This window comes from Hevea brasiliensis, chromosome 10 (assembly GCF_030052815.1).
Source record: "Hevea brasiliensis isolate MT/VB/25A 57/8 chromosome 10, ASM3005281v1, whole genome shotgun sequence".
Lineage (NCBI taxonomy): Eukaryota > Viridiplantae > Streptophyta > Magnoliopsida > Malpighiales > Euphorbiaceae > Hevea > Hevea brasiliensis.
Window position 1 is genome coordinate 45593315 of NC_079502.1, and position 26245 is coordinate 45619559.

The window sequence follows — 26245 nt, forward strand, 5'->3', positions numbered from 1 at the left end:
CATTACTGGAAGCACATTCATAAATATTTCTCAACATAATATACAGAAAATTTCAATAATATGAAATTTCATATATTTACATTATTACATAATTTCAAGAGTTTATAGTTACAATCCCAAAACTAATACAAAATACAAAATACAAAATACAAAATACAAAGTCCTACCCAAAATCCTAATGTCCTACCATATGCACTACAGAGGTGAGGTGACTCTGGACTCCGGATGCAGCTCTGAAGGCTCACCCTGTCTGATGTTTTCTGGGCTCCCCAGCTAGGTCTCCAGTACCTGCGCATGGCAAAAGCGACGCGCTAAGCAATTCTGCTTAGTGGTGACAATATAAAATAAAATACAATAAAAATAAGTATGCAAAATGTATGTTTACATTTTTTAGTAGACTTAATTTCTAATATTTTTTTGTAGCATTATTTGATTCAAATTTGGTAAAAGTTATTATCATTGCCCGAGTAACCCATATTAGTCAACTGGACTGGATAAATGGGTAAACTGACACTGGGTACTAAGTACCTCGGACCATCACACCATCAGTCACATTGTGTCTCTCGGTGTGCAACAGAATAGCTAATAAGCTGTAATAATCATCAAGGTTAAAACCTGAGTGTAACAACTCAAATAACATAGCCAAAGGCTATTATGTCACAGAATGGCATGGAAAGCCATGAAACACAGAATGGCGTGAAACCATATGCAGTACTGCTAACAGAATCCTATTGGCATGCCAAGCTATCCAAACCAATCTTGTTAGGTATACTAGGGCATATTACACTTTTAAATTTCACAATTCTTAAAATTCAAGTTTTAGTGTTACTATTCATTTCATTAGTCAACTAAAATGTTGACTTTTGCATAGACAATAGGTACATTGGTTCTAATACTCCCAACATGCCACATTGTGCATTGAAAATTTGTTGGTATTGGTTGTCAATACCATTTCTAAACTTAATGTTAATTGGACAGAATTTTTCAATTTTCATGCTTTGTCTTTACTGTTCAATTAGTCATTTTTATAGTGGAAATTTGGCAAAATGATCCCTTATTTTGTCTAGTTGAATTTATTTTTTTGAATCACTCCATTTGGAGTTTTGTAGCTCAAGTTATGACCCCAATACAATAACTGGCCGGATTGAAATTTTTCCAGAATTTCTGGACTGACCAAATCTACAGTGTTAGGAATAGTGATTGCAACTCACTTTTTGAACATGTTCTGGTCATAATTTTGGTAGGTTTCTTCATGAAAGATGTTGGTCTATATCTCAGCTTGTTGCTGATAAAATTTCAAGTCAATTGGACCTTTCTACACTGAGTTATGGCCAAATGACCAAACACTGTTCATTTGGTCATTTTGCCCAGGCAGAATGCAGGTCTCCCGGATTAGGACAAACTTTTGGTCAACTTGGTTTGGTTTTCTGGGCATAGTTTCTTCACCAAAGTTGTGCCATTATGTGTCTAGTTTCATGTCCAATTGGCCTTGAACCAATTGAACCTCTACAATTCAAGTTATTGCTGCCCAAACCTGCTAGACTCATGTCTAATTCTGTAGGTCACCAAGGGTAGCCACACCAAACCCAAATCCCACTACACAATTCACTTCATTTTTTATTCAAACCAAACCAAATGGTCACTAATTGACCATTAAAACCTACTTCCATCATCACATGGTCAAAATCTCATTTTTCACCCCAAAATCCTAACTCAAACATTACAAATCATGTATTACCATTACACTTCATCACTCCACTTATAAGATGCATGTTAAGGGCAGCCATACTAGCATGTTAGGTCCACAAAAATCATCACCATATTACCCTACCCAAGGCTGCTAAAATTTAGGGATTACATACAAATGGTATTCCATTAATTTCCTTATCATTTGCACTCATTCATAGTCCTAATACATGAATTTAAAGTGAAAGAACAAGGTTAGGTCACTAACCTCTATGGAGTGAGATTTCCCACTTGTTAGGGTTGCTCTTTTCCTTTTCTTTTTGCTCCCAAAAGAATCACCAAGATGCAAAAACACTTTTTTGTGTTGGGAGTATAGGGTTTAGTGGGGTGAGAGCTAAGGAAATCAAGCTTTGAAAAAGCTTTCTAAGGTTGGCAATGGTGGATAGGTCACAGCAAGGCAGAGATGAGGAAGAAGAGTTCTGATTTTGTTTCATTTTTCATCCCATTTTATCTCTTTTAAATAAAGTTATGCCATGTGTCAACATTGGATTGGTTGGGAAAACTTTAATGACATCACTATGATGTCATAATGCCATTTTTTTTCATTTTCTCTTCATTTCTTGTCTAATTAATTTCAATTAAATTTTTAACAACATTTAATCATATTTTATGTTATATAAATTATTTATTTAACTGGAAAAGTTGGCAAAAAATCATCTCTGAAGATGAAATGACCAAAATGCCCTCCGTTTGGCTTAACGAGCCAAAATTATCTGTACCGATAGAAAAAATTTTCTATGTATTTTCTTGGAATTCTAATGCCATAAGAACCTCAATGACCCTTATCTTGAGTCCCAAAAATTATTTTATAATTTTTCCCCCAGGTTTAGGGCTCCTAGTTGCGAGAACTGCAACTTCTCACTAGGTTACCCATCGCTAGGGCACTGGCTCATTTAACTTGGTTGTATTTTATTTCTAAAATTTTTTATAAATTTTTCTTATTAATATTTAAGTTAATTATGGTTCTTCACTTTAGTTGAAATATTTTTTCGGACGTTCTAGCTGTCCGGACCGACATTGGTCACCGAAACAGTAGAATGTACGGAGTTGCTACAAGGAGGGTGTTATAAGAAGTCTCAAGTTATTAATTCTGGCTGCACTTCACTAGACACTGTATCCCACCATTGATAGGCATCATCTTGTAGTAGAGATATAGCAGCTTCTAGGTTTTACTCTGGAGTGCAGTGGAGTTATTTTAAAACCCTTCCTGTTCTGTTCAACCAGTTTTCGGCTGCAATAGAATCATCTTCTCTCTTGCTAAAGAAATCCACTGCTCCAAATTTTCTCAGTCTTTCTAGATGGGATTTTCGCTATGGAGGTGGTGATAGTGGTGGCATTACCCCAGCAATTTGTCTAAAAAACTCGGCCATTTGCTAGAACATGGCCTGTAGAGGCTGAGTAGGCTCTGCTGGAGCTGGTGGAGCAGGTTCTCCCCTACCCCCAGTCTCAGCTGCTGTAGGTGGATCATGACTCTCCACTTCCTCCTTGACTGCCCTCTGTGACGTGGGGGTCCATATCCTAATCAAAATAACAAAGACAAACAGATCTGCATTAGTGTCACCTCGACTCTTACAAATGCAATGCATGGTATGGACTCGATTTAGACCCAGAAACGCCTAAACCGTGCTCTGATACCACTAAATGTGACACCCCTTACCCGTCTACAGTGTAGCCAAGTAAGATATGCCACACAGTGTACCGGAACACTATATTTTATTTCAATTAATTTTATCCTTCCTTAATTTATTTATTCATAGTTATGAAGTGCAATTGTGAAATTTAACTCATTTAAGTCATTTATTGAAATTATAAATTTATTTGAGGTTTCACAAATTTTATAAAAAATCAGGCAGAGTACCGGCTAAAAATAGAGAAAACAGTTCTTTGGAACCTGTGAAACACAGTTCCAATACATTTTCAATCATTCCCAAACTCCATTATATCAACAAAGTCTCAATATTTCTCAATAATACTTCTATTTCTCATTCATTTATTTCACATGATTATCATATACAAATCATAAATAAATACTCAATTTTTCATTTATAAACACAAATTTCAACTATTTACATTAATACCAAAATATATTACACGAGTCTCAATTATACATGAGAAAATAAAAGTTTAATTACAAAATACCAAAATGAGACCTAGTGTCCTACCAATGCACTGAAGTCTATGAGGTGACACAGACACTATGTAGAACTGTGGATGGCCTCACCCAGTCTATGGTCTACTGGGCTCTCTATCAGTCTCTCCAGAGCCTACGCGTGGCAAAAAGCAACGCGCTAAGCAATAATGCTTAGTGGTGCCAATAATAATATAAAAAGAACTAAAAGAAAATAAAAATGCAGTGAATGTATTAATGTCTCATGCAGAAAATTTTTTGGTAATTATTTGTAATCTTATTTATTTGGTTCTTGTTATATTCATTATTTCATTAAATTTATCAAGTTTCATTTTTGGTTGCCCAAGTAACCTATACTTGATGACTGGACTGGATAAACGGGTAAACTGGCACTGGGTATCAAGTACCTCGGGCCGTCACACTATCAGTCACATATGTATCTCCTGGTGTGCAACAGAATAGCTGATAAGCTATAATAAACATTAGGCACAAGGCCAAGTATCATCATAATATCAGAATGGCTACAAGCCATAAAATCACAGAATGGCATAATGCTATGTGCAGTACTGCTAACTGAACCCTATTGGCATGCCAACCTATCCAAATCAATCTTACCAGGTGTACTAGGGCATGTTACACTTTTAAATTTTAAAATTCCTGAAATTGAAGTTTCATTATTACTATTCATTTCATTAGTCAACTAAAATGTTAACTTTTTCATAGACAATAGGTACATTGGTTCTAATATCCCCAACATACCACATTTTGCATTCTAAAGTTGTTAGTATTAGTTGCCAATACCATTTCAAAGCTTAGTGTTAGTTATTCACAATTTTCAGATTTCAAGTACTAAGTTTACTGTTCTATTGGTCATTTGTACAGTAGGAATTTGGCAAAATTGTCTTCATGAAAGTTGTTCCTTATTGTGTCTAGTTACATTTCTTTGTTTTGAATCACTCCATTTGGAGTTTTGTAACTCAAGTTATGGCCTAAACACCATAACTGGCCGGATTATAATTTTCCAAATTTTTCTGGGCAGAATCAATTTTGCCCTTTTTGTACACTGACTGCAGGTCAGTTTTTGGACATGTTATGATCAAATTTTGGGTTTGTTTTCTTCATAAAAGTTGTAGGGCTGTGTCTCAGCTTTCTGTTGGTAAAATTTTAGATAAATTGGACCTTTCTACATTGAGTTATGACCAAATGAATGAATACTGTTCATTTGGTCATTTTGCCCAAGCAGAATGTAAGTCACCTGGATTAGGGTAATTTTTAGGTCAATTTGGTTTGGTTTTTCTGGGCAGGGTTTCTTCACCAAAGTTGTGCCATTATGTGTTTAGTTTCATGTTCAATTGGTCTTGCACCAATTGAACCTATACAACTCCATTTTTAGCGGCCCAAACCTGCTGGACTCACAACCAGTCCTGTAAGTCACCAAGGGCAGCATGCCTAAGCTCAACTCCAACATCCTTACTCACTTCAATTCCTCCTCACACACATTCAAATAGCCACTAATTGACCATTACAATGTTAACATACCATTACATGAGCAAACCCTGATGTTGTTCAAGTGTTTAAGTTTTCAAGTTCATTCATGCACCATACTTGCATTTCACTGACACAAACATGTTCAATCACTCATCTAATACTAAGGGCAGCCCATGAACTACTTTGTTTCAAGTAAATTCATCAAACCCTAACCAACCCTAAGCTACTAAAATTATAGGGATGCACACATACAAATTTTTTTTATTATTATTATTATTATTATTATTATTATTTTTTACACTTTCCACTTATTTCAAGGCATTAAACATGGCTTAAGTAAAAAAAGTAAAAGATTGGACATTAACCTCAATTGCTAACTCTTCCAAGTTTCCAAAACTTCCTTCTTCCTTCTTCTTTTTTCTAGCTAGAGGTTGTTCAAGATGTAAAATCAATTTTTAGTGAAGCAAGGTTGTGGTTTCAAGGTGATTTGGTGGGTTGTCTCAAGCTTGCCTTAAGCTTCCATGGAGGTTGGGTTGGGGAAGGGTTTCGGCTGGTTTGGATGGGGAAGAAGCAGATTGCTTTTTATTTTTTTATTTTTGTATCATTTATCCTCTTTTATTAGTTAATTTATGTGTTGATTAAATATGATTAGTGGAATTTTTTTTTAAATGACATCATGGTGATGTCATAATTGGAATTTTCTTTAATTTTGTCTTCTTTACCTCTCTACTCATTTTTAATTTAATTTTTAGCAATATTTATTCACATTTTATGTCATAATAATTGTTTAATTAACTGGACAAGTTGGCCAAAAATCATCTCTGAAGACGAAATGACCAAAATGCCCTCCATTTGGCTTAACAGATTAAAATTATCTGTACTGATTGAAGAATTTTTCTAAGCATTTTCTTGGCATTCTAATGCCTTAGAAACCTCAATGACTCTTCTCTGGAGTCCCAAAAATTATTTTATGAATTCTCTCCCTGGTTTAAGGCTCCTAGTTGTTAGAACCGCAACTTCCCACTGGGTTACCCATCGCTAGGGCACCGGCTCATTTAACTTGGTTGCATTTTATTTCTAAAATTTTTTTCCTAAATTTTTCTTATTAATATTTGAGTTAATTATGGTTCCTCACTTTAGTTTAATATATTTTTCTAAACGTTCAAGCTGTCCGGACCAACGCCGGTCACCGAAATAGTAGAATGCACGGAATTGCTACAGTGAGGGTGTTACACATAATCATTTTAGTTAAATACATGATACATTTACTAACTAATTTGGTTATTTTTTGCAGTTAATTTTCTGATAATACTGAGCATACCACAACCACCACCATCCAATATCCTTGCAAGCATACTTGATCGCCATAGGTTGACAGGACCTAATCTCTCTGATTGGCTAAGAAATTTGAAATTTATCCTGAGCCTTGAACATATAGGATATGTTCTAGACTCAAATGTTCTTGGTCCCTTACCTCCAGAGGCCACTCAAGAGGAAAATGAAACTTTGGACAAGTGGAAGGAGCCTGATATGAGAGCCAAGTGTTACATGCTTATTTCTATGAGTAATGAGTTACAGAAGTAGCATGAGAACATGCAGAGTGCGAGTGAAATCTTCCTTCACCTACAAGAGTTGAATGGTGAACATAGCAGGAATGCCAGGTATGAGATATCTAGGCAGCTATTTCGCATGAGGATGTCTGAGGGACAGAATGTTGGGGATCATGTCCACAAGATGATTCGGCTGATTGAGCAGCTAGAACATCTTGACTTTAATATGGATTTCCAACTGCAGATGGATTTAATCCTTCAGTCCCTTCCTGAGTCATTTGGGAATTTTGTGAGAAATTTTCATATGACTAAGCAGGAATACACCTTGGCTGGTCTACTTAACATGCTGGTAATTGCCCAAAAGAATATGCCTGGCAATAAAGGAAAAGAGGTAGCTTTGATTGCATATTCTTCTACTAGAAAGTCCAACAAGAAGAAGGGCAATAAGAAAAAGAAACCTCAAATTCCTGGTCCTACCAAGAAGATAGCTAAACAGAAAGGAAAGACCAAAGCTGATGGAGGTGAAGGAAAGTGTTTCCATTGCCAGAAGGATGGGCACAGGAAAAGGAACTACCCAGAGTATAGCAAGTAGTAGCAGCTTGCAGTAACGAGATATTAGACTCCGGATTGGCAATGGTTCAACTGTTGAAGCCTTAGCCATAGGATCTAAATCTTTATACATGTGTGGACATGTTTTATATTTAAATAAGGTTTTACATGTACCTGATACTTTTAAGAATATCATTTATATATCTAGTTTGACTAGAGATGGTTATGAATTTAAGTTCATAAATGATGTTTGCAATATTTATTTTGGAAATAAATATGTTGGTTCAGGTTATATGCATGATGGACTTTATTTTTTAGATAATAATGTTAAATACAAATCTAATGCAAGCAATCTAAAAGAATGCAATACTATGGTGAAAATCAACTCAAGTTCAAAATATATTTGGTACCTAAGATTAGGTAATGTTATAGAAAATAGGATTGCAAAGCTAGAGAAAATGGGGATTTTATCCTCATTGGGTTCTGGGCCTACTCCAACTTGTGAATCCTGCCTTCAAGGCAAAATGACTAGATCACCCTTTGTTGGACAAGGACTAAGAGCTGAAAATATTTTGGATCTAATACATAGTGATATATGTGGTCCATTTAAAGAAATGGCTAGGGATGGTTTTCATTACTTTATTACTTTTACTGATAATAAATCAAGGTTTGGGTATTTGTATTTGATGAAATACAAACATGAATCCTTTGAAAAGTTCAAAGAATTTAAATCTGAAGTAGAAAATCAAACAGGAAAAAGTATTAAATCTCTTTGATCTGATCGTGGAGGTGAATACTTAAGTATTAAATTTGATGAATACTTGAAAGAACATGGCATTATTTCCTAGCTGACTCCTCGAAGAACACCACAGCTGAATGGTGTATCTGAAAGGAGAAATCATACCCTATTGGATATGGTGCGTAGTATGATGAGCTATACTGATATGCCAATGTCCTTTTGGAGATTTGTATTAGAATCAGCTTTGTTAAGATTCCATCAAAATCAGTATCTTCCACACCTTATGAGATATAGCATGGAAGAAAACCAAGTCTTAAGCATGTTAAGATTTGGGATTGTCCAGCTTATATCAAAAAGCTGAACACTGATAAATTGGAAACCAGATTAGAAAAGGGTCGATTTGTTGGATATCCAAAAGATATTTTTGGATATTATTTTTATTTGCCTACATCACAAAAGGTTGTGGTAAGTAGAGATGCAACATTTCTTGAACAACAGTTTGTTCAAGAAGGAGGCAAAGGAAGGCAAATAGAGTTAGAATTGGAGAATTTTAACCAACTAATAGATCAGATGGATATAGATCCATCTAGTCAACCTATACCTATTGATGAAACATCTATAATAATTCCTCGCAAATCAACCAGGATATCTAACCCACCAGTGAGATATGGTTTCTTTGATGAAGACGAATAAGAGTTGTTTACTCATGAAGAAGTAGATCATGGAGATGATCCACTTACCTATGAAGAAGCTATATCAGATATAGACTCTTCAAAATGGATTGATGCTATGAAACCCGAGATTGATTCCATGTATAAGAATCAAGTTTGGGATCTTATTAACCCACCTGAAGGTATTGTACCTATAGGGAACAAATGGGTTTTCAACAAGAAAATTGGTTCTGATAGAAAGGTAGAGACCTATAAAGCAAGGATAGTAACAAAAAGGTTTCACCAAAGGCAAGGAATCGACTATGAGGAGACTTTCTCACCTGTTTCCATGCTTAAATCAATTAGGATTCTATTAGCAATAGTTATATACTATGATTATGAGATTTGGCAGATGGATGTCCAAACAGCTTTTCTCAATGGATACATTGAAGAAAACATTTTTATAGAACAGCCTAGGGGTTTTGAATCCCAAGATCATTCCAAAGTATGCAAGCTAAAGCAATCCATTTATGGGTTGAAACAGGCTTCGAGGAGTTGGAACATCCGTTTTGATGAAGCCATTAAGTCATTTGGTTTTATAAAAAATGAGAATGAGCCATGTGTATATAAGAAGATTAGTGATAGTGCTATCACATTCTTTGTCTTATATGTGGATGACATTTTATTGATGGATAATGACACAGGAATGTTGACAGCTGCAAAGGTATGGTTGTCAAATATATTCTCCATGAAAGACTTAGGGGAGGCAACCTATATTCTTGGGATTCGCATCTATAGAGATAGAGTGAAAAGAATGATTGGTTTATCCCAAAGTCTATAATTGGAAAGGTGTTAAAGAGGTTTAACATGCTTGATTCCAAGAGAGGATTGTTACCAGTGAGACATGGTATCCACCTTTCTAAAGAGATGTCTCCAAAGACACCTGAAGAAAGAGATAAAATGGCCAGGATTCCATATGTTTCAGCTATTGGAAGTTCGATGTATGCAATGTTGTGTACTAGGCTGGATATCACATATGCTATTAGTTTGACTAGCAGGTATCAATCCAATCTAGGTTTGAAACACTGGATAGCTGTCAAGAATATCTTTAAGTACTTGAGAAGAACTAAGGAATTATTCTTGATACATGGAGGTGGTGACTTGCAATTGGATGGTTATACTGATTCTGATTTCCAATCAAATATTGATGATAGAAAGTCTACCTCTGGGTATGTGTTCATTTATAATGGAGGTGTAGTCGGTTGGAAGAGTTCCAAACAGAGTACGACCGTTGATTCCACCACAAAGGCCTAGTACATTGCTGCATTAGATGCTGCAAAAGAGGTTGTTTGGATGAGGAACCCCAGTCTCACTAGAAATCCAGACACATAAAAAAGCGTTATCACATTATCAGAGAGATAGTTGGGCAAGGCAATGTAGCCATGCAGAAAATAGCATCAGCTGAAAATCCAGCTGATCCATTCACTAAGCTTATGTTACAAGCTCAGTTAGACCGTTATCTTGAGAAGATGGGTCTAAGTTATTGTAATGAATGGCTCTAGTGCTAGTGGGAGATTGTTAGTAGAATTGAAGGAGCAAAAGCATGAAAATTATTAGATTAGAATATTGAATTCAAAAATTTTCTTCTAGGGTCTCATGCATCTTGCAAGATTCATTATTTACCTAATTGATTTCAATGTTCAACAATATATTAAAACACTTCTAATATGTTTTTGGGTCTACAGATTTTAGAATTAATAGATTAATTCATTAGAACCCCATATTAATTCAAGAACATGTGCACTAACTTTTTGATGCACTCTTCATGTGTTTGGTACCTTTGTGAAGCACCTAGGACCCTAGATGTTGTCCCTCTAGCTTGTCCACACCAAGATCACCAATGGCAACCCCTTGAATAGCTTCTCAAGCCTTTCCAATTAATTAGAAATAAAGGTTTTGCCTTTAGAGATGTTATAGATTTATATAGGATACTAGAAACGATTTCTAGCAATTTTAACTCAAGAGAATGTTGGCAATTCTCTTTGAATTGATGAGAGATGAAGAAGAAGACAACAAGGGTGGTGTCTGATGTGGCCCAACCGCAAGTGCACGGGTCGTACAAGTAGTATAGAAAAAGATATCGTTCCTACGAGGAGCTGTGTTAATGATTGAATTTTTGATATAAAAAGTTGACTAAATTGAACTAATTTTGAAATTAAAACAATAAATTGATGGGTATTGGAGTATGAAATCTATATGTGTAAAATTAATAATCTATTCTATTATGCAATGATTTAACTAAATTTGCGTCAAATTAAAATAAGCAAATTCAAATATGGCAATATTTAAAATGGCAAGTAATTAAATTCAATTGGAAATTAACAATTATAAAAAGGCGATTCCGGAGTTCGGGATTTCATATTCGAGCTATTTTGGGATTTTTTAATTGGTTATCCAATCTTGTGGAACTTACGGGTTTTAAGGAGATTAATTCTTAAATCCTTTGAATACCCTTTCGAGTGAGACAAAGAGTGCCTTAATCAATCTAATCCTACTTTCGTGGAGTTAGAGTTAATTAAGACCCATTAGGTTCTTTAATTAATCTATGAATCCTCTTAATCCTTAGTCTATTTCTAAATCTAAGTTAATTAAGTCCAATTTCTTGATTATCTATCACAAGGCCTTCTCCTTTCGGTGCCTCAACCATGGATTAAGAACATCACTTAATGGGATCCTACACTAAGCATATCATTAAGCACACAAGAAATGAATAAAACTCATTAAGACCATAAAATATGGATTACCCAATCAAAATCCATAAAATATCTCAAATATTACAACCCTTACTCCAGAATCAAAATAAAACTACTCACTATCCATAATGCTTACAAGATATATTGAGTTTAAATGGAAATAAAGCTTTAATCTAAGCTAAGGAACAAGAAACTAAACACTAGAAGTGTAGGAAAAATGTAAGGAAAGAAAGAAATCTGCAAATCTGGGTTGAAAATGGTGTGGAAGGTGAAAGTGACTCTTCAGCTGCTGCCTACACCTCTTCCTTGTCTTCCTCCTTCTTTCTAAAATGGGAAATAAGGCTATTTATAGATGTGTTTTAGGAGGAATTTTCTGAGGGAATCTTCTGCCAGCTCATTAATGAAACCTTTGTGGGACTGCATAAGTGGACTGCATAAGTTATGCAGTCCCTTATGTAGTTTTCGGCTAGTTCTGGTTCACTTATGCGCAACTGCATGACTTGGCGCATAGGTTATGCACAATTCCGTGAGATTGCATAAGGGGGCGTGAATCTGCATAAGCCATGCACTCTCCTTATGCACAATTCGGCAGGTATTGGAACAGTGATTTTTCTCCTTATACAGATCTGCATGGCTTATGCGGCAAGTTATGCACAATTTGGTCAATGCATATTTCAGCTTGAAAACTTGTTTTTGACATCTTTGGCTGTAGAAGTCACTCCTCAATGGCAAAAATTTCTCTTCAGTCCTTCAAAAACACCATTTTTCCTACAAAACAAAGTAAAAATTACAAATTAATCCAAAATTGACAATTATGAAAAACTAACTAATTAACTAATGAAACTAGCTAAAAATTGACTAATAATCAAATAAAATGGCTATAAAATTAAAACTAAATGACTATGCAAAATGTATGCATCAAATACCCCAAAACTCAAGCTTTTGCTTGTCCTCAAGCTTTTGCTTGTCCTCAAGCAAACTTTAAAATGTGATGCAAAAATTTTTAGGGGTGCTTTATCCAAAGAGCTATGAAAATCACCTATTAAAGTAACTTAACACCCCTTTAGCCATACCAACAATCCATATACCCATCCTTCAAAATGCAAAGAATCTAGTGCTTATCCAAGCTTTCACCGCTTAGCCATCAAGTCAATTATCATTCAAAATTCCCAAACCAACGAATCAAAAGAGAGAGTCATGCTCAAAAGGAATTCTAGGATAATCAATAGTCAAAGTGTCTCTATATGGAATGATGGAATTGAATGAATGAATGAATAGTTTTTCAATCCCATAGGCAAATTCCCTACTACCATCTCCACTAATGTAGCAAGTACTATCAAGAGATCAAAGGTCTTTTTAGGGGTGTAATGGGGCCATGGGGTTCAAAATGAGGCTAAGAAGAAGAATGGGTAAAAAGGATTCAAAGCATGAGAATATTTCCAATCCTAACAACATAAGGTACACTTCTTATTTTATTATATTTTTTTTCTCCTTTTATTTATTTATTTATTTATATGGGGGAGAGAAATACACAATGAGAATTGTCAAGTGCTAGCATATTTTACAAAACACATAAAAATGGAGGGACATTTTGATACTTTAACTTGTATCTTGCATTTTCTTTTGATGATTATCCCTAAAATTGCCACCCCCAAACTCATTTCTTTTAATACTTTGGGTGGATTTCTTTCATTTTGGATGACAATGGTGAAAAGCACATATACTATCACTTTTTTATAAGATGACAAGCATTTCTTCTCCCTTTTATTGTATTTTTTTTCTTTTTTTCTTTTATATATATATATATATATATATATATATATATGTACCTAATGTTGTAAATAATTATTCTCATGAAAAGGGTTGGAGTGTTTGGTTCATTGGCTAGGTAACAATAAGGATTTCAAGAAAATTAGGGATAAAAAGGCTCAAAGGGGTTTGCAAGGGTCAATTTTAATTAGGAAAAGGGCCAAAGGTTTAAAATGAGAAGGTTTAAATCAAAGAATGCCTAATCATCTCTCTTTTCAAGTACAAGCTGGTATTTCGCCTTGAAAAGTTTAGAAAATTTGTTCTAGGATTGGTGAGACATCATTTGACTACCTTATATCCAATAACTCCCTCTAAACACTTCCATCTCTAAATGACTAGTTGGGTGGCTTTTTGGCTAAGAAGATATAGGCAAGGGATAGACACTTCAAAACCTTGCACCTCTTAGGAAACTTTCAATCCACAAACCCAACTAAAGGTAAGTCAAATCACTCTCATAGGTAACTTTTCAATGCTCAAGGGATTTGGCAAAAGATTTTAATGCATGATGCATGATTCCTAAAAATGAGTAATGCATTAACTAAATGAAGGAAGTCTAATTGTGTGCAATGTGTACAATTCTAAGTGGTGTATAATGTGTGTGTAAATGTGTAATGTATATGTATGTATGGATGTATATGTAAAATATTTACAATATATGTAAATGGAATGGGATGGGATGCTCTATACTCAAAATGTGAAAAATGAAGCAAAAATCAAAATGTGCACCCCCAAACTCAAAATTAGACATTGTCCTCAATGTCTCAAGCAGTGTATTATCAAAATTCAAAGCAAATAGTAATTACCAGGAATTGTGAAAATTAAGAGCAAAAAGAAAGAGTTACCTGGTATGGAGCAGAGGAGAATTCAATATATAAAGGGATGCATAAGAAGCTGCATAGGTTATGCAGAGTAAAGTGCTGTCCAAAACAGGTGCATAAGGAAGGTGCATAAGCTGTGCGGTTCTGCATGAGTGGCAATAAGGACTGCACAGGCTATGCAAAATATTTGCATAGGGGATTCACAGCTTGTGCCGTATATTCAAAAGCTGCTACATGATGCTGAGCAAGGACAAATGTGCAACCACCAGTAGAAGCATGCAAATATAGACAGAGTATGGACAAATATGCACAAAAAGGGCAGTAAAGGCAATGAAAATCAAAGAAAACTAACGTAATAGCTATCCAATAAAACTTCAAGAAAAACAGAATTCAAAACAAACTAAAATTGTTTGAACATATTTACAAAGAAAAAGTCCTACAAGTTTGAACAAAAGTAAAACAGAAACTAATCTAGTTCTATTGTTTTGCCCTTGTCCAAAGATGTTGCTAAGGGGCTGGTAGCTGCTGGTTGCTGTCGAAATGATGGTGCTGGAGGAGGTGATGGAGGTGGAGGTGGCATTCCCAGAAAAACCATGAGTTGCTTCATCATCTCCTTCAATTCTTTCTGCTTATCTCTGGTTTCCATGACAAGGTCAAATAGGTGATCATGACGATCCTTGAGGGTATCAAGACCAGTGTCAAGCTTCCTATCCACAAAGTATATATCATCACTAAGCCTTTCAAGGTAGGTGAATAAGGCTTTAGTGTTGAATGCGGAGGGTTGTGGATGAAGAGGGTTCACCGAGAGGGTGTGGGTCTGCAGGCTGCTTTGGGGTGTCTGTGCGGTGAGGGGTGGGGTAGGTTCAGTAGAGTGCTGTGGGACTGGTGGGACAGGTTGGGCTTCTGGTTGTGCAATGTCAGAATGTGGCAAACTGAAGCCTATTTTGGATAGGTGTGCAGCATCAAAATATAAGGTGTCTACAAGTGCTGGTATTGGGTGCTCTTCAGGATTAAAACCAAAATGCTTGGCTATTACAGTTATGAGCCCACCCAAGACAATGTCACTTATGGATTTGGTGGCAATATGCAACACATGCTCACAAAAGAAATAACCAGGAGAAACCTTGACCTTGTGAAAAGCACACCATAACATGAATAATTCAGATTTCCCCACAGCACCAGAACTAGTCCCTCTGCCCAAAATAGTGCTAGCAATCAGCCTATGAATAAACCTAAGTGCAGGGTCAAGTATTTGAGAGGTTTTTGATCTGCCAGCAGAAAAAGTCTGAGGTTGGTTTGTGATAATTCTCCAAAATTGAGCAGCATTCCAAATACCCTTGTTTGCTACCTCTACCCCTGTATATGGCACTCTAAATAGCCCATCAATTGCAAAACCAAGAATGCTATGAAATTGATCCAATGATAACTCTCTATTTTGTCCCAAACATCTAAATTTCATAGTTGGCTTAAAATCTACATCATGCAATTTCAGGGTGGCAGAGAATGAGGAAATAAATTCCAAAACTAAAGCTGGGTAAACAACTTCTTGCTTGTGCACAAATTCCATCCAACCCATACCATCAAGATAGGCAACTACATTATCAAACAAACCAAGTGACTGGAGAGAGTCCACAGAAATATACCTAGTGGGTTGCACCTTCCTTTCCTTAAGTCGTTTAAATGTTGCTTTGTGAGTTGCATCAGGAAGGGGCCAAGGTAGTTTTGAGACCTGTGAGGTTGCTGACAATTGCTTTTTGCTGGAAGAGGGTGTGGAGGCTGAAGTTTTTGGCTTTTTGGGTGGAGGCTCTGACCTTGGGGTGGTGGGTGGTTCTTTGCATTTTTTAGAGAGGAGGTGCAGAGGCCATGGGTCGAGTGGATTTTGACCTATTTTTTCGTTTATACGTAGCTGTGGAGGGTGGTGGGGGTGTCTCTTGTGGAGGGGAATCGGGGTTGGGAGGTCGCGTTGACAATGGCGAAACCTGGAGAGGGGAAGTTTGCGGGGAATGGGGAGGCGACTCCATGGTTCCCGATGGTGAGGATGGAGGAGATGAGGGCGGAAATAAAAAATGTAGGGAGAAATTAGGGTTTATGTGGTGGAAATGTGAGTGGAGAAGAATAAGAGGGAAAATGTCGTGAGAAATGGAGGTGGAAGGACGGTCGTGAATAGAAGAGTCGGGAAATGGAGGTGGGAAAATTGGTTGCCGAAAGGAAATTTGATTTGAACAGGGTTTGTGTAAAAACTGCATAAGTGAAAAGTGATTTGTGCATAACCTATGGACTCTCTTATGCATGTTTAGATGGGTGATAAAAAGGTGTGAAAAACTGATTATGCAGGAGTGCATAGCTTATACACTAACTTATGCAAGTTTCGGCTTGTTTTGGACTTCAGAGAAATAGCTCATGCAAAAGTGCATAAGTCATGCACTTTCCTTATGCACTGTTCGGCAAGTTTTGACCTTCAGGGAGAGTGGTCATGCGGAAGTGCATAAGCTATGCACTCTGCTTATGCACTTTTCGGTGGGTTTTGGGTTTTGGGGTTGGTGGTCATGCAGAAGTGCATAAGCTATGCACCTTCCTTATGCAGGTCTCGGCAGGTTTTGGTGTTTGGAAAATGTGGTCATGCAGTTTTGCATAAGCTATGCACTCTGCTTATGCACCTCTCGGCAGATTCTGAAATTTTGGGGTTGGTGGTTATGCAGTTGTGCATAAGTCATGCACTCTGCTTATGCACCTCTTGGCACATTCTGGATTTTAGAGTTTCTAGTCATGCGGAAGTGCATAAGTCATGCACCCTCCTTATGCAGACTTCGACAGAGAGAGAAAATGCAGGATTTGAAGTCATGCAAATGTGCATAAGTCATGCAAACACTTATGCAAGTCTCGGTAGGTATGAAATTTGACAAAATTGTGGCTATGCAGAGTTGCATAAGCTACAAACTACCTTATGCAGTTTGCAACAGAGATGAAAATGGCAAGAATTGTGGTTATGCAGGATTTCATAAGCTATGCAGTTACTTATGCACAATTCAACAAGATTGAGAGTGCAATGGAAAATAATTTGCAAGTGTGAAAAATACACTAGAATGAAGAAATATAATTCTATTAAGCATAAATCATGAGAAATTATCACCAAAGACACATCAATATATACAAAATCCAACAAAATTATATCACACATGCTTGTAAAAGTGAATCCTGCATAAAAGGCATTTGTTACCCATGCCATTTTGACTCAAATTCTGCAAATCAACATCTAGCACATTAAAACTCAATAAAATTTGCATAAAGTTGCATCTATCCACAAATGATGAAATGAACTCTCCAAGTTATGCCAAGAAAATGCAGCATATCCACTTTGAATCCCACAATCCAAATAAGTTCAAAACTGTAAAAATGACTCACTTACCACCATACTAACATTATAAGCACAAATATTAAAAAGTTACACACCCAACCTCACTAAGAACATAAGTAATCTGCTACAGATCCTTCTTTGCTGCAGAATTTCTTCTTCCTCTCTGCATAAACCAGATAGCAGCCCCTGCACAGGTTATGCAGCAAAAACCAATCAGTTTTTGGGAGAGTTTGAAGGACAAAATTTTCAAGTTAAGAATCACTCCCCAGCAGTTCACCAACCTTCCTCCATTGAAATACATCTACAAGGGACAAGATTCAACAATGTCAAAAATGGAATTTGGGGAGATTTAAGATAAAAAATAAAAGCAATGAAAGTAAAAGTAAATCAGCAAAAGCAAAATAAAAGGACTTGGGATGCCTCCCAAGAGGGCTAATTTATAGTCTTTAGCTGGACTTTTCATGAATTTCACTGAAAAGAGGTGAGGGATTGGAGAGCTTGTAATAGCTTGCTCCTTTTATTGGGTCTCCAGTTATGTAATGTTTCAATCTATGCCCATTGACCTTAAAATTCTCAGATTTTTCACTCCAAATTTCAATTGCTCCATAAGGGAAAACCTTAGAAACTCTATATGGACCAGTCCACCTTGATTTAAGTTTTCCACGGAACAATTTCAATCTTGAGTTGAACAATAAAACTGAATCACCCTCTTTGAATTCTTTTTTTCTAAGATGCTTATCATGCCAAACTTTGGTTCTTTCTTTGTAAATACGGGCACTTTCATAAGCATCCATCCTCAGTTCTTCAAGCTCATTGAGTTGCAATAGTCTCTTTTCACCAGCTTGCTTAAGATCAAAATTCAAGGTCTGAATGGCCCAATATGCTCTATGTTCTAGCTCCACAGGTAAATGACAAGACTTACCATACACCAACCTAAAGGGAGTAGTTCCTATAGGGGTTTTGTAAGCAGTCCTATATGCCCATAAAGCATCATCTAGTTTGATAGACCAATCTTTCCAAGAATTGCTCACTGTTTTCTCCAAAATATGCTTGAGTTCTCTGTTAGAAATTTCAACTTGTCCTGAAGTTTGAGGATGGTATGGGGTAGCTATCTTGTGCACTACACCATACTTCCTCATTAAGCTCTCAAATTGCTTATTACAAAAATGGGAACCACCATCACTAATTACAGCCCTAGGAGCTCCGAATCTGCTCAAGACAAATTTCTTTAAGAATTTCACTACCACTCTAGCATCATTAGTTGGAGTTGCAATAGCTTCCACCCACTTTGACACATAGTAAACTCCAACTAGAATGTATTTATTACCAAATGAAGGAGGAAATGGCCCCATAAAATCTATTCCCCAGACATCAAATAATTCTACTTCAAGAATACCATTTAGGGGCATTGGATCTCTTTTTGACAAATTTCCACTCCTTTGACATTTACCACATTCCAACACAAATTTCCTCACATCCTTAAAAAGATTTGGCCAAAAGAAACCAGCTTGCAAAATTTTGCTAGCTGTTTTAGAGATTCCAAAATGTCCTCCATAATCAGAACCATGGCAATGATGCTAATACTCTGTGTCTCATCATCAGGAATACATCTCCTTATTAAACCATCACAACATCTCCTAAAGAGTAAAGGATCATCCCATCTATAAAATTTTACCTCATGCAAAAACTTTTTCTTTTGTTGCCATGTCATTCCTAGAGGTAAAACTCCACAAGATAGATAATTCACAAAGTCTGCATACCAAGGTAGTTTAGCAACAAGAGAGAAAAGTTGTTCATCCAAGAAAAACTCATCAATAGGGACTTCATCCATCTCTTCATCATCAAATTTCAGCCTACTAAGATTATCTGCAACTACATTTTCAGCTCCCTTCTTATCTCTAATCTCCAAATCAAACTCTTGTAGCATTAGAATCCACCTAATGAGCCTAGGTTTAGCCTCCTTTTTATGGAGTAAATACCTGATAGCTGCATGATCTGAAAATATAACCACCTTTGAGCCAATAATGTAAGGTCTGAACTTTTCCAATGCAAAGACAATTGCTAAAAATTCCTTTTCAGTTTTTGCATAATTTGTTTGAGCCTCATCCAGTGTTCTACTAGCATAATAAATAGCATAAGCCTTTTTTTCCTTTCTTTGACCAAGAACAGCTCCAATTGCATAGTTGCTAGCATCACACATAATTTCAAAAGGTAGACTCCAATCGGGAGGTTGCATGATTGGTGCAGTGATAAGAGCTTGCTTCAACTTGCAAAAGGCATCCAAACACTCTTGGTCAAATACAAATGGTATGTCATGACTTAACAAATTAGACAAAGGTTTGGCTATTTTAGAAAAATCCTTGATAAAGCGTCTGTAGAACCCGGCATGTCCTAGAAAACTTCGAATTTCCTTGACATTGGTAGGAGGAGCCATCTTCTCTATCACTTCAACTTTGGCTTTATCAACCTCTATTCCTCTGTTAGACACCAAATGTCCAAGCACTATCCCTTCCTGAACCATGAAATGACACTTTTCCCAGTTTAACACAAGGTCGAGATTCGCACATCTTGTAAAACTTTAGAAAGGTTAGCCAAGCATATGTCAAATGAAGATCCATAAACAGAAAAGTCATCCATAAAAACCTCCATTATATCTTCAATGAAATCTGAGAAGATTGCCATCATGCACCTTTGAAAAGTGGCTGGTGCATTACACAACCCAAATGGCATCCGCCTATAAGCAAAGGTTCCATATGGACAAGTAAAAGTGGTTTTCTCTTGATCATTTGGATGGATAGGGATTTGGAAAAAACCTGAGTATCCATCTAAATAGCAAAAATAAGAATGCCTAGCCAGTCTTTCTAACATCTGATCAATGAAGGGAAGTGGAAAATGATCTTTTCTGTAATCTATGCACATTCGCCAACTAGTCACTGTTCTGGTGGGAATTAATTCATTATTTTCATTTTTGACAACTGTCATTCCACCCTTTTTTGGGACAACATGTACTGGGCTCACCCAAGTACTGTCTGAGATAGGGTATATGATCCCTGCATCAAGCAACTTCAAAATTTCCCTTTTAACAACTTCTTTCATATTTGGGTTCAACCTCCTCTGATGTTCAATAGATGGCTTACAATTTTCTTCCAAAATAATTCTATGCATGCAAAAGTGTGGGCTTATTCCCTTAATGTCATCTATGGTATATCCTAAAACTTTCCTAAATTGTCTCAACACTCTTAACAACTTATCAGCCTCTAAGGTACTCAAGTTTGCATTTACAATTACTGGATAAGTGTTATTGATGCCAAGAAATTCATACCTGAGCTGAGAAGGAAGTTGCTTACGTTCTACCTTAGGTGCATCTTCTTCCTTGAATGATGGTTGCTTAGATTCTGCTTTTTCCTTTTGTGTGAGTTGAAAAATTGGAGCAGAAATGAATGGTGGACTTCCCACTAAATGTTGAGCATATGCAGCCACATGAGGGTTGTCATAGTCTATGCCTCCTCCATGAACCAAACAATTTTCAAGTGGATCTTCCGGATATTTCTTTCTGAAATGTTCTTCAACCAGCTCATCAATAATATCAACTCTCAAGCAAGTATCAGCTTCAGAATGATGCTTCTTCATAGTGTTATTAATATTGAAAACCAATTGATCTTCACCAACTCTAAGAGTCAATTTTTCTCCCTTAACATCAATCAATGCTCCTGCTGTAGCTAGAAAGGGTCTTCCTAAGATAATTGGAATATTAGAATCCTCCTCCATGTCCAAGATGACAAAGTCAACAGGTATATAGAACTTCCCAACCTTCAGAGGCACATTCTCAAAAATCCCTTCAAGATACTTAATTGATCTGTTAGCTAACTGAAGAGAAATGTGGGTTGGTTTAAGATCTCCCATATTGAGCTTCTCATAAATGGAGAAGGGCATAAGGCGAACACTAGCCCCTAAATCACATAAAGCTTTTGTAGAATATGATTCCCCAATGTGGCATGGAATTGAAAAACTCCCTGGATCCTTGAGCTTTGGAGGAAGTTTCCTTTGGAGGATAGCACTACATTCTTCTGTCAAAGCTACAGTTTCATGGTCTTCAATTCTCCTCTTGTTTGAGAGAATTTCTTTTAAGAATTTTGCATAAGAGGGCATTTGTGAAAGAGCATCAATAAAAGGCACATTTATGTATAGCTTCTTCAAAACCTCTAAAAACTTCCCAAATTGCTTATCAAGCTTGGCTTTTTGAAATCTTTGTGGAAAGGGAAGTTGTGGCTTGTAGGGCTCTGGAGGTATATACTTCTCTTCATTCTCTTCAATTTTCTCTTTACATTTTTCTGCACTCTCTTGTTTTTCACTCTCTTGTTTTTCATTCTCATCAATTTCTTTCTCATTTTCTCTCTTCTCATTATTTTCACTCTTCTCATTATTTACAACTTTCCCACTTCTGAAAGTAATAGCTTGACACAGCTCTCTTGGGTTTTCTGGTTGACTTGGAAGTTTTCCAAAAGACTTAGTACTTGAGGAAGATGCTTGCTGTGCAATCTGATTTTCTAGTATTCTGTTATGTGTTTGCATCTGTTCTAGCCTTGCTTTCATCTCTCTCATCTCCTCATCATGCTTATTTTGGTTAGCAAGAATCTATTGTAATAAAGCTTCTGTGGTGGGACTTTGTTCTTGCTGTTTTGGTGGAGGATTCATATTTTTCTGCTGAAAATTAGGCAATGGTTGCCTATTTTGCTGATATGGGATTCCTTGTTGCTGTTGTGGTTGAAAATTCTGATTTGGAACTTGACTTTGCTGATTTCCCCATGAAAAGTTGGGATGATTCCTCCAAGTTGGATTATAAGTTTGAGAGTAAGGATTCCCCATTTGCTTGTTTCCATAATTACCAACATATGCAGCTTGCTCTCCATAATCTACTCCACAGCTGGTAGTTCCCTCTGCATAAGCAACTTGTTGTGAACTTCCAGATGATGATGATGAACTAACGAACATACTTAAATCTTCCATCTTCTTAGCCAAAACATTTGTAAGTGCATCAAATTTTGCATTAATCATGTTGAATGGATCAAGATCATACATTCCAGCAGCTTGCCTCCTTTGAGTTGGAGCTGGTCCTCTTGGACTACTCCAAAGATGAGTATTCTTTGCAATTTTCTCCAATAGCTCATAAGCTTCATCTTCATGCTTCATAATAAATTCTCCTCCTGTTTGAGCATCAATAATCCCTCTAATTGCAGGAGTGACATTTGTGTAAAAATTCTGGTTTATCATCCATTTTGGAATGGCATGATGTGGGCATTTTCTCTCTAATTCCTTCCATCTCATCCATGACTCATAGAGAGTTTCATCTTCTCTTGGTCTAAAAGCTGTCATTTGGTTCCTCAATTCTTGAGTTTTTCCAGGTGGAAAATATTGTGCCAGAAATGCATCAGTGAGTTGCTCCCAATTTGTAATGGAGTTGTGAGGTAAAGAATCAAGCCAATCCAATGCTCTATCTTTCAAAGAGAATGGGAATAGCTTCAATCTTGCTGCATCATCAGACACTCCAGGTTGTTTTTGCATGTCACAAATCATAGCAAACTTCTTTAGATGTGTGTGTGGATTTTCAGAAGGATGTCCCCCAAATTGAGAATTTTGAATCATTTGAAGAACCCCAAAATCCATCTTGTAACTATTTGCGTCAATTCTTGGTCTTGCTATGCTCTCTCTCAAGTCATCAAAGCGAGGAAAAGCATGATCCATCATACTTCCCCTGGGTACATTAGCATTTATAATCTCTTCACCTTGGGCTGCATTTTCATTATTTCGATCATTTCCAGCATTACCACCAATTCTAATTCTTTCATCAGCCATGTCTGCTTCTAATTCAGTTTCTCTCAAAGCTTCTTTTCTTTTTCTAGTTTCTTTCTTGTTGGCTTTACAAAATTTCTCAATTTCAGGATTGAACAATAAGGATGTGTCACTTGTGCTTCTAGCTCTTCTCATAAAAGATTAAAAGTACCTGAAAAAGAACACAAACAAACACAAAATGAAAAGATAACAAAAATAAAACTATAAGCAACTAAAATAATCAAGAATTCAATCTTAAACAAACAACTCCCCGGCAACGGCGCCAAAAACTTGATGTGGCCCAACCACAAGTGCACGGGTCGTACAAGTAGTATAGAAAAAGATATCGTTCCCACGAGGAGTTGTGTTAATGATTGAATTTTTGATATAAAAAGTTGACTAAATTGAACTAATTTTGAAATTAAAACAATAAATTGATGGGTATTGGAGTATGAAATCTATATGAGCAAAATTAAAAATCTATTCTATTATGCAATGATTTAACTAAATTTGCGTCAAATTAAAATAAGCAAATTCAAATATGGCAATATTTAAAATGGCAAGTAATTAAATTCAATTGGAAATTAACAATTATAAAAAGGCGATTCCGGAGTTCGGGATTTCATATTCGAGCTATTTTGGGATTTTTTAATTGGTTATCCAATCTTGTGGAACTTACGGGTTTTAAGGAGATTAATTCTTAAATCCTTTGAATACCCTTTCGAGTGAGACAAAGAGTGCCTTAATCAATCTAATCCTACTTTCGTAGAGTTAGAGTTAATTAAGACCCATTAGGTTCTTTAATTAATCTGTGAATCCTCTTAATCCTTAGTCTATTTCTAGATCTAAGTTAATTAAGTCCAATTTCTTGATTATCTATTACAAGGCCTTCTCCTTTCGGTGCCTCAACCATGGATTAAGAACATCACTTAATGGGATCCTACACTAAGCATATAATTAAGCACACAAGAAATGAATAAAACTTATTAAGACCACAAAATATGGATTACCCAATCAAAATCCATAAAATATCTCAAATATTACAACCCTTACTCCAGAATCAAAATAAAACTACTCACTATCCATAATGCTTACAAGATATATTGAGTTTAAATGGAAATAAAGCTTTAATCTAAGCTAAGGAACAAGAAACTAAACACTAGAAGTGTAGGAAAAATGTAAGGAAAGAAAGAAATCTGCAAATCTGGGTTGAAAATGGTGTGGAAGGTGAAAGTGACTCTTCAGCTGCTGCCTACACCTCTTCCGTGTCTTCCTCCTTCTTTCTAAAATGGGAAATAAGGCAATTTATAGAAATTTTCTGACATGGAGCCCTAAAATGGTGTGTTTTAGGAGGAATTTTCTAAGGAAATCTTCTGCCAGCTCATTAATGAAACCTTTGTGGGACTGCATAAGTGGACTGCATAAGTTATGCAGTCCCTTATGCAGTTTTCGGCTTGTTCTGGTTCACTTATGTGCAACTGCATGACTTGGCGCATAGGTTATGCACAATTCCGTGAGATTGCATAAGGGGGCGTGAATCTGCATAAGCCATGCACTCTCCTTATGCACAATTCGGCAGGTATTGGAACAGTGATTTTTCTCTTTATGCAGATCTGCATGGCTTGTGCGGTAAGTTATGCACAATTTGGTCAATGCATATTTCAGCTTGAAAACTTGTTTTTAACATCTTTGGCTGTAGAAGTCACTCCTCAATGGCAAAAATTTCTCTCCAGTCCTTCAAAAACACCATTTTTCCTACAAAACAAAGTAAAAATTACAAATTAATCCAAAATTGATAATTATGAAAAACTAACTAATTAACTAATGAAATAAGCTAAAAATTGACTAATAATCAAATAAAATGGCTATAAAATTAAACCTAAATGACTATGCAAAATGTATGCATCAGTGGCACCTCTTTGAGAAAATCAAATTGCTTATTTTGTTCTTTCATCCTTTCCCTTATATAGCTAGGTCACCACTTAAAACCCTTGCCACATGTCATCTTCTGATTGGCTCAGAATTTTAATTGACCCAATCATATTATGCCAAGTGTCAAAACTAGAATTAATCTTGACTTTGATCATCTTACGTGATTAGAAGACAAATGGCAAGCTTATGTGTAGTGCCACATGTTACCCTGTGAAATGACCAAATTAGCCTTGTGTTTTAATTTTGAGTTCTCAACCCAAAATAATTATTTCTCTTATTCTAATCAATTTATATCAAATATAAATTGATTAATTAATCTCTATTAATTAATTTCTCATAATTAAATTCATATTTAAACACTTTAAATATAAATTTAACTTATACTATACATCCAATAACCTAGATTTGGTTTCAAGCCATGCTAGGGACTTTGCAATCTAAATTGCAAACCAAACCTATTTAATTAACTCACTAGGCTCATCACTAATTGACAATGATATATGATATTAACTCTTACTATCATCAGAACTCTTTCTCACCATAAATGATTTCTCTAAATCATTTTAGGCACCTCATAGACCATGGTTAACACCTAGTATAGTATGTCATGGCTACCCAATTAGTAATAAGGTTTACCTTATATGAACCTATAATCATATGTTAGCATGCACTAGAATCTCTTTGTTATAAAATCCCAATTCGAGCTGGAGTTATGATTTATTTCAAACTCCATTTGCTATGAATATTATGTTCTCTTTAAATTCTAATTCTTGATTAAAAAAATTTTCTCATCAGAAACTCTTTTCTGATTAAATCTATCTGTCCTAGCCAAGAACTTGAAACATTAAGAATAATTAAATGAACATAGGATTTTATCCCTATTTACTTAGGGTAACAGA

At 36.0% G+C, this 26245-nt stretch overlaps 1 non-coding gene across 1 annotated transcript; it reads left to right on the plus strand.

The window, feature by feature from the left end:
• Nucleotides 1-22866: 22866 nt before the first annotated feature.
• LOC131169989 (small nucleolar RNA R71) lies at nucleotides 22867-22973 on the plus strand. The gene has a single exon (XR_009140933.1). It is a non-coding gene; the product is annotated as a small nucleolar RNA R71 (small nucleolar RNA).
• The last annotated feature ends 3272 nt before the right edge of the window (nucleotides 22974-26245 follow it).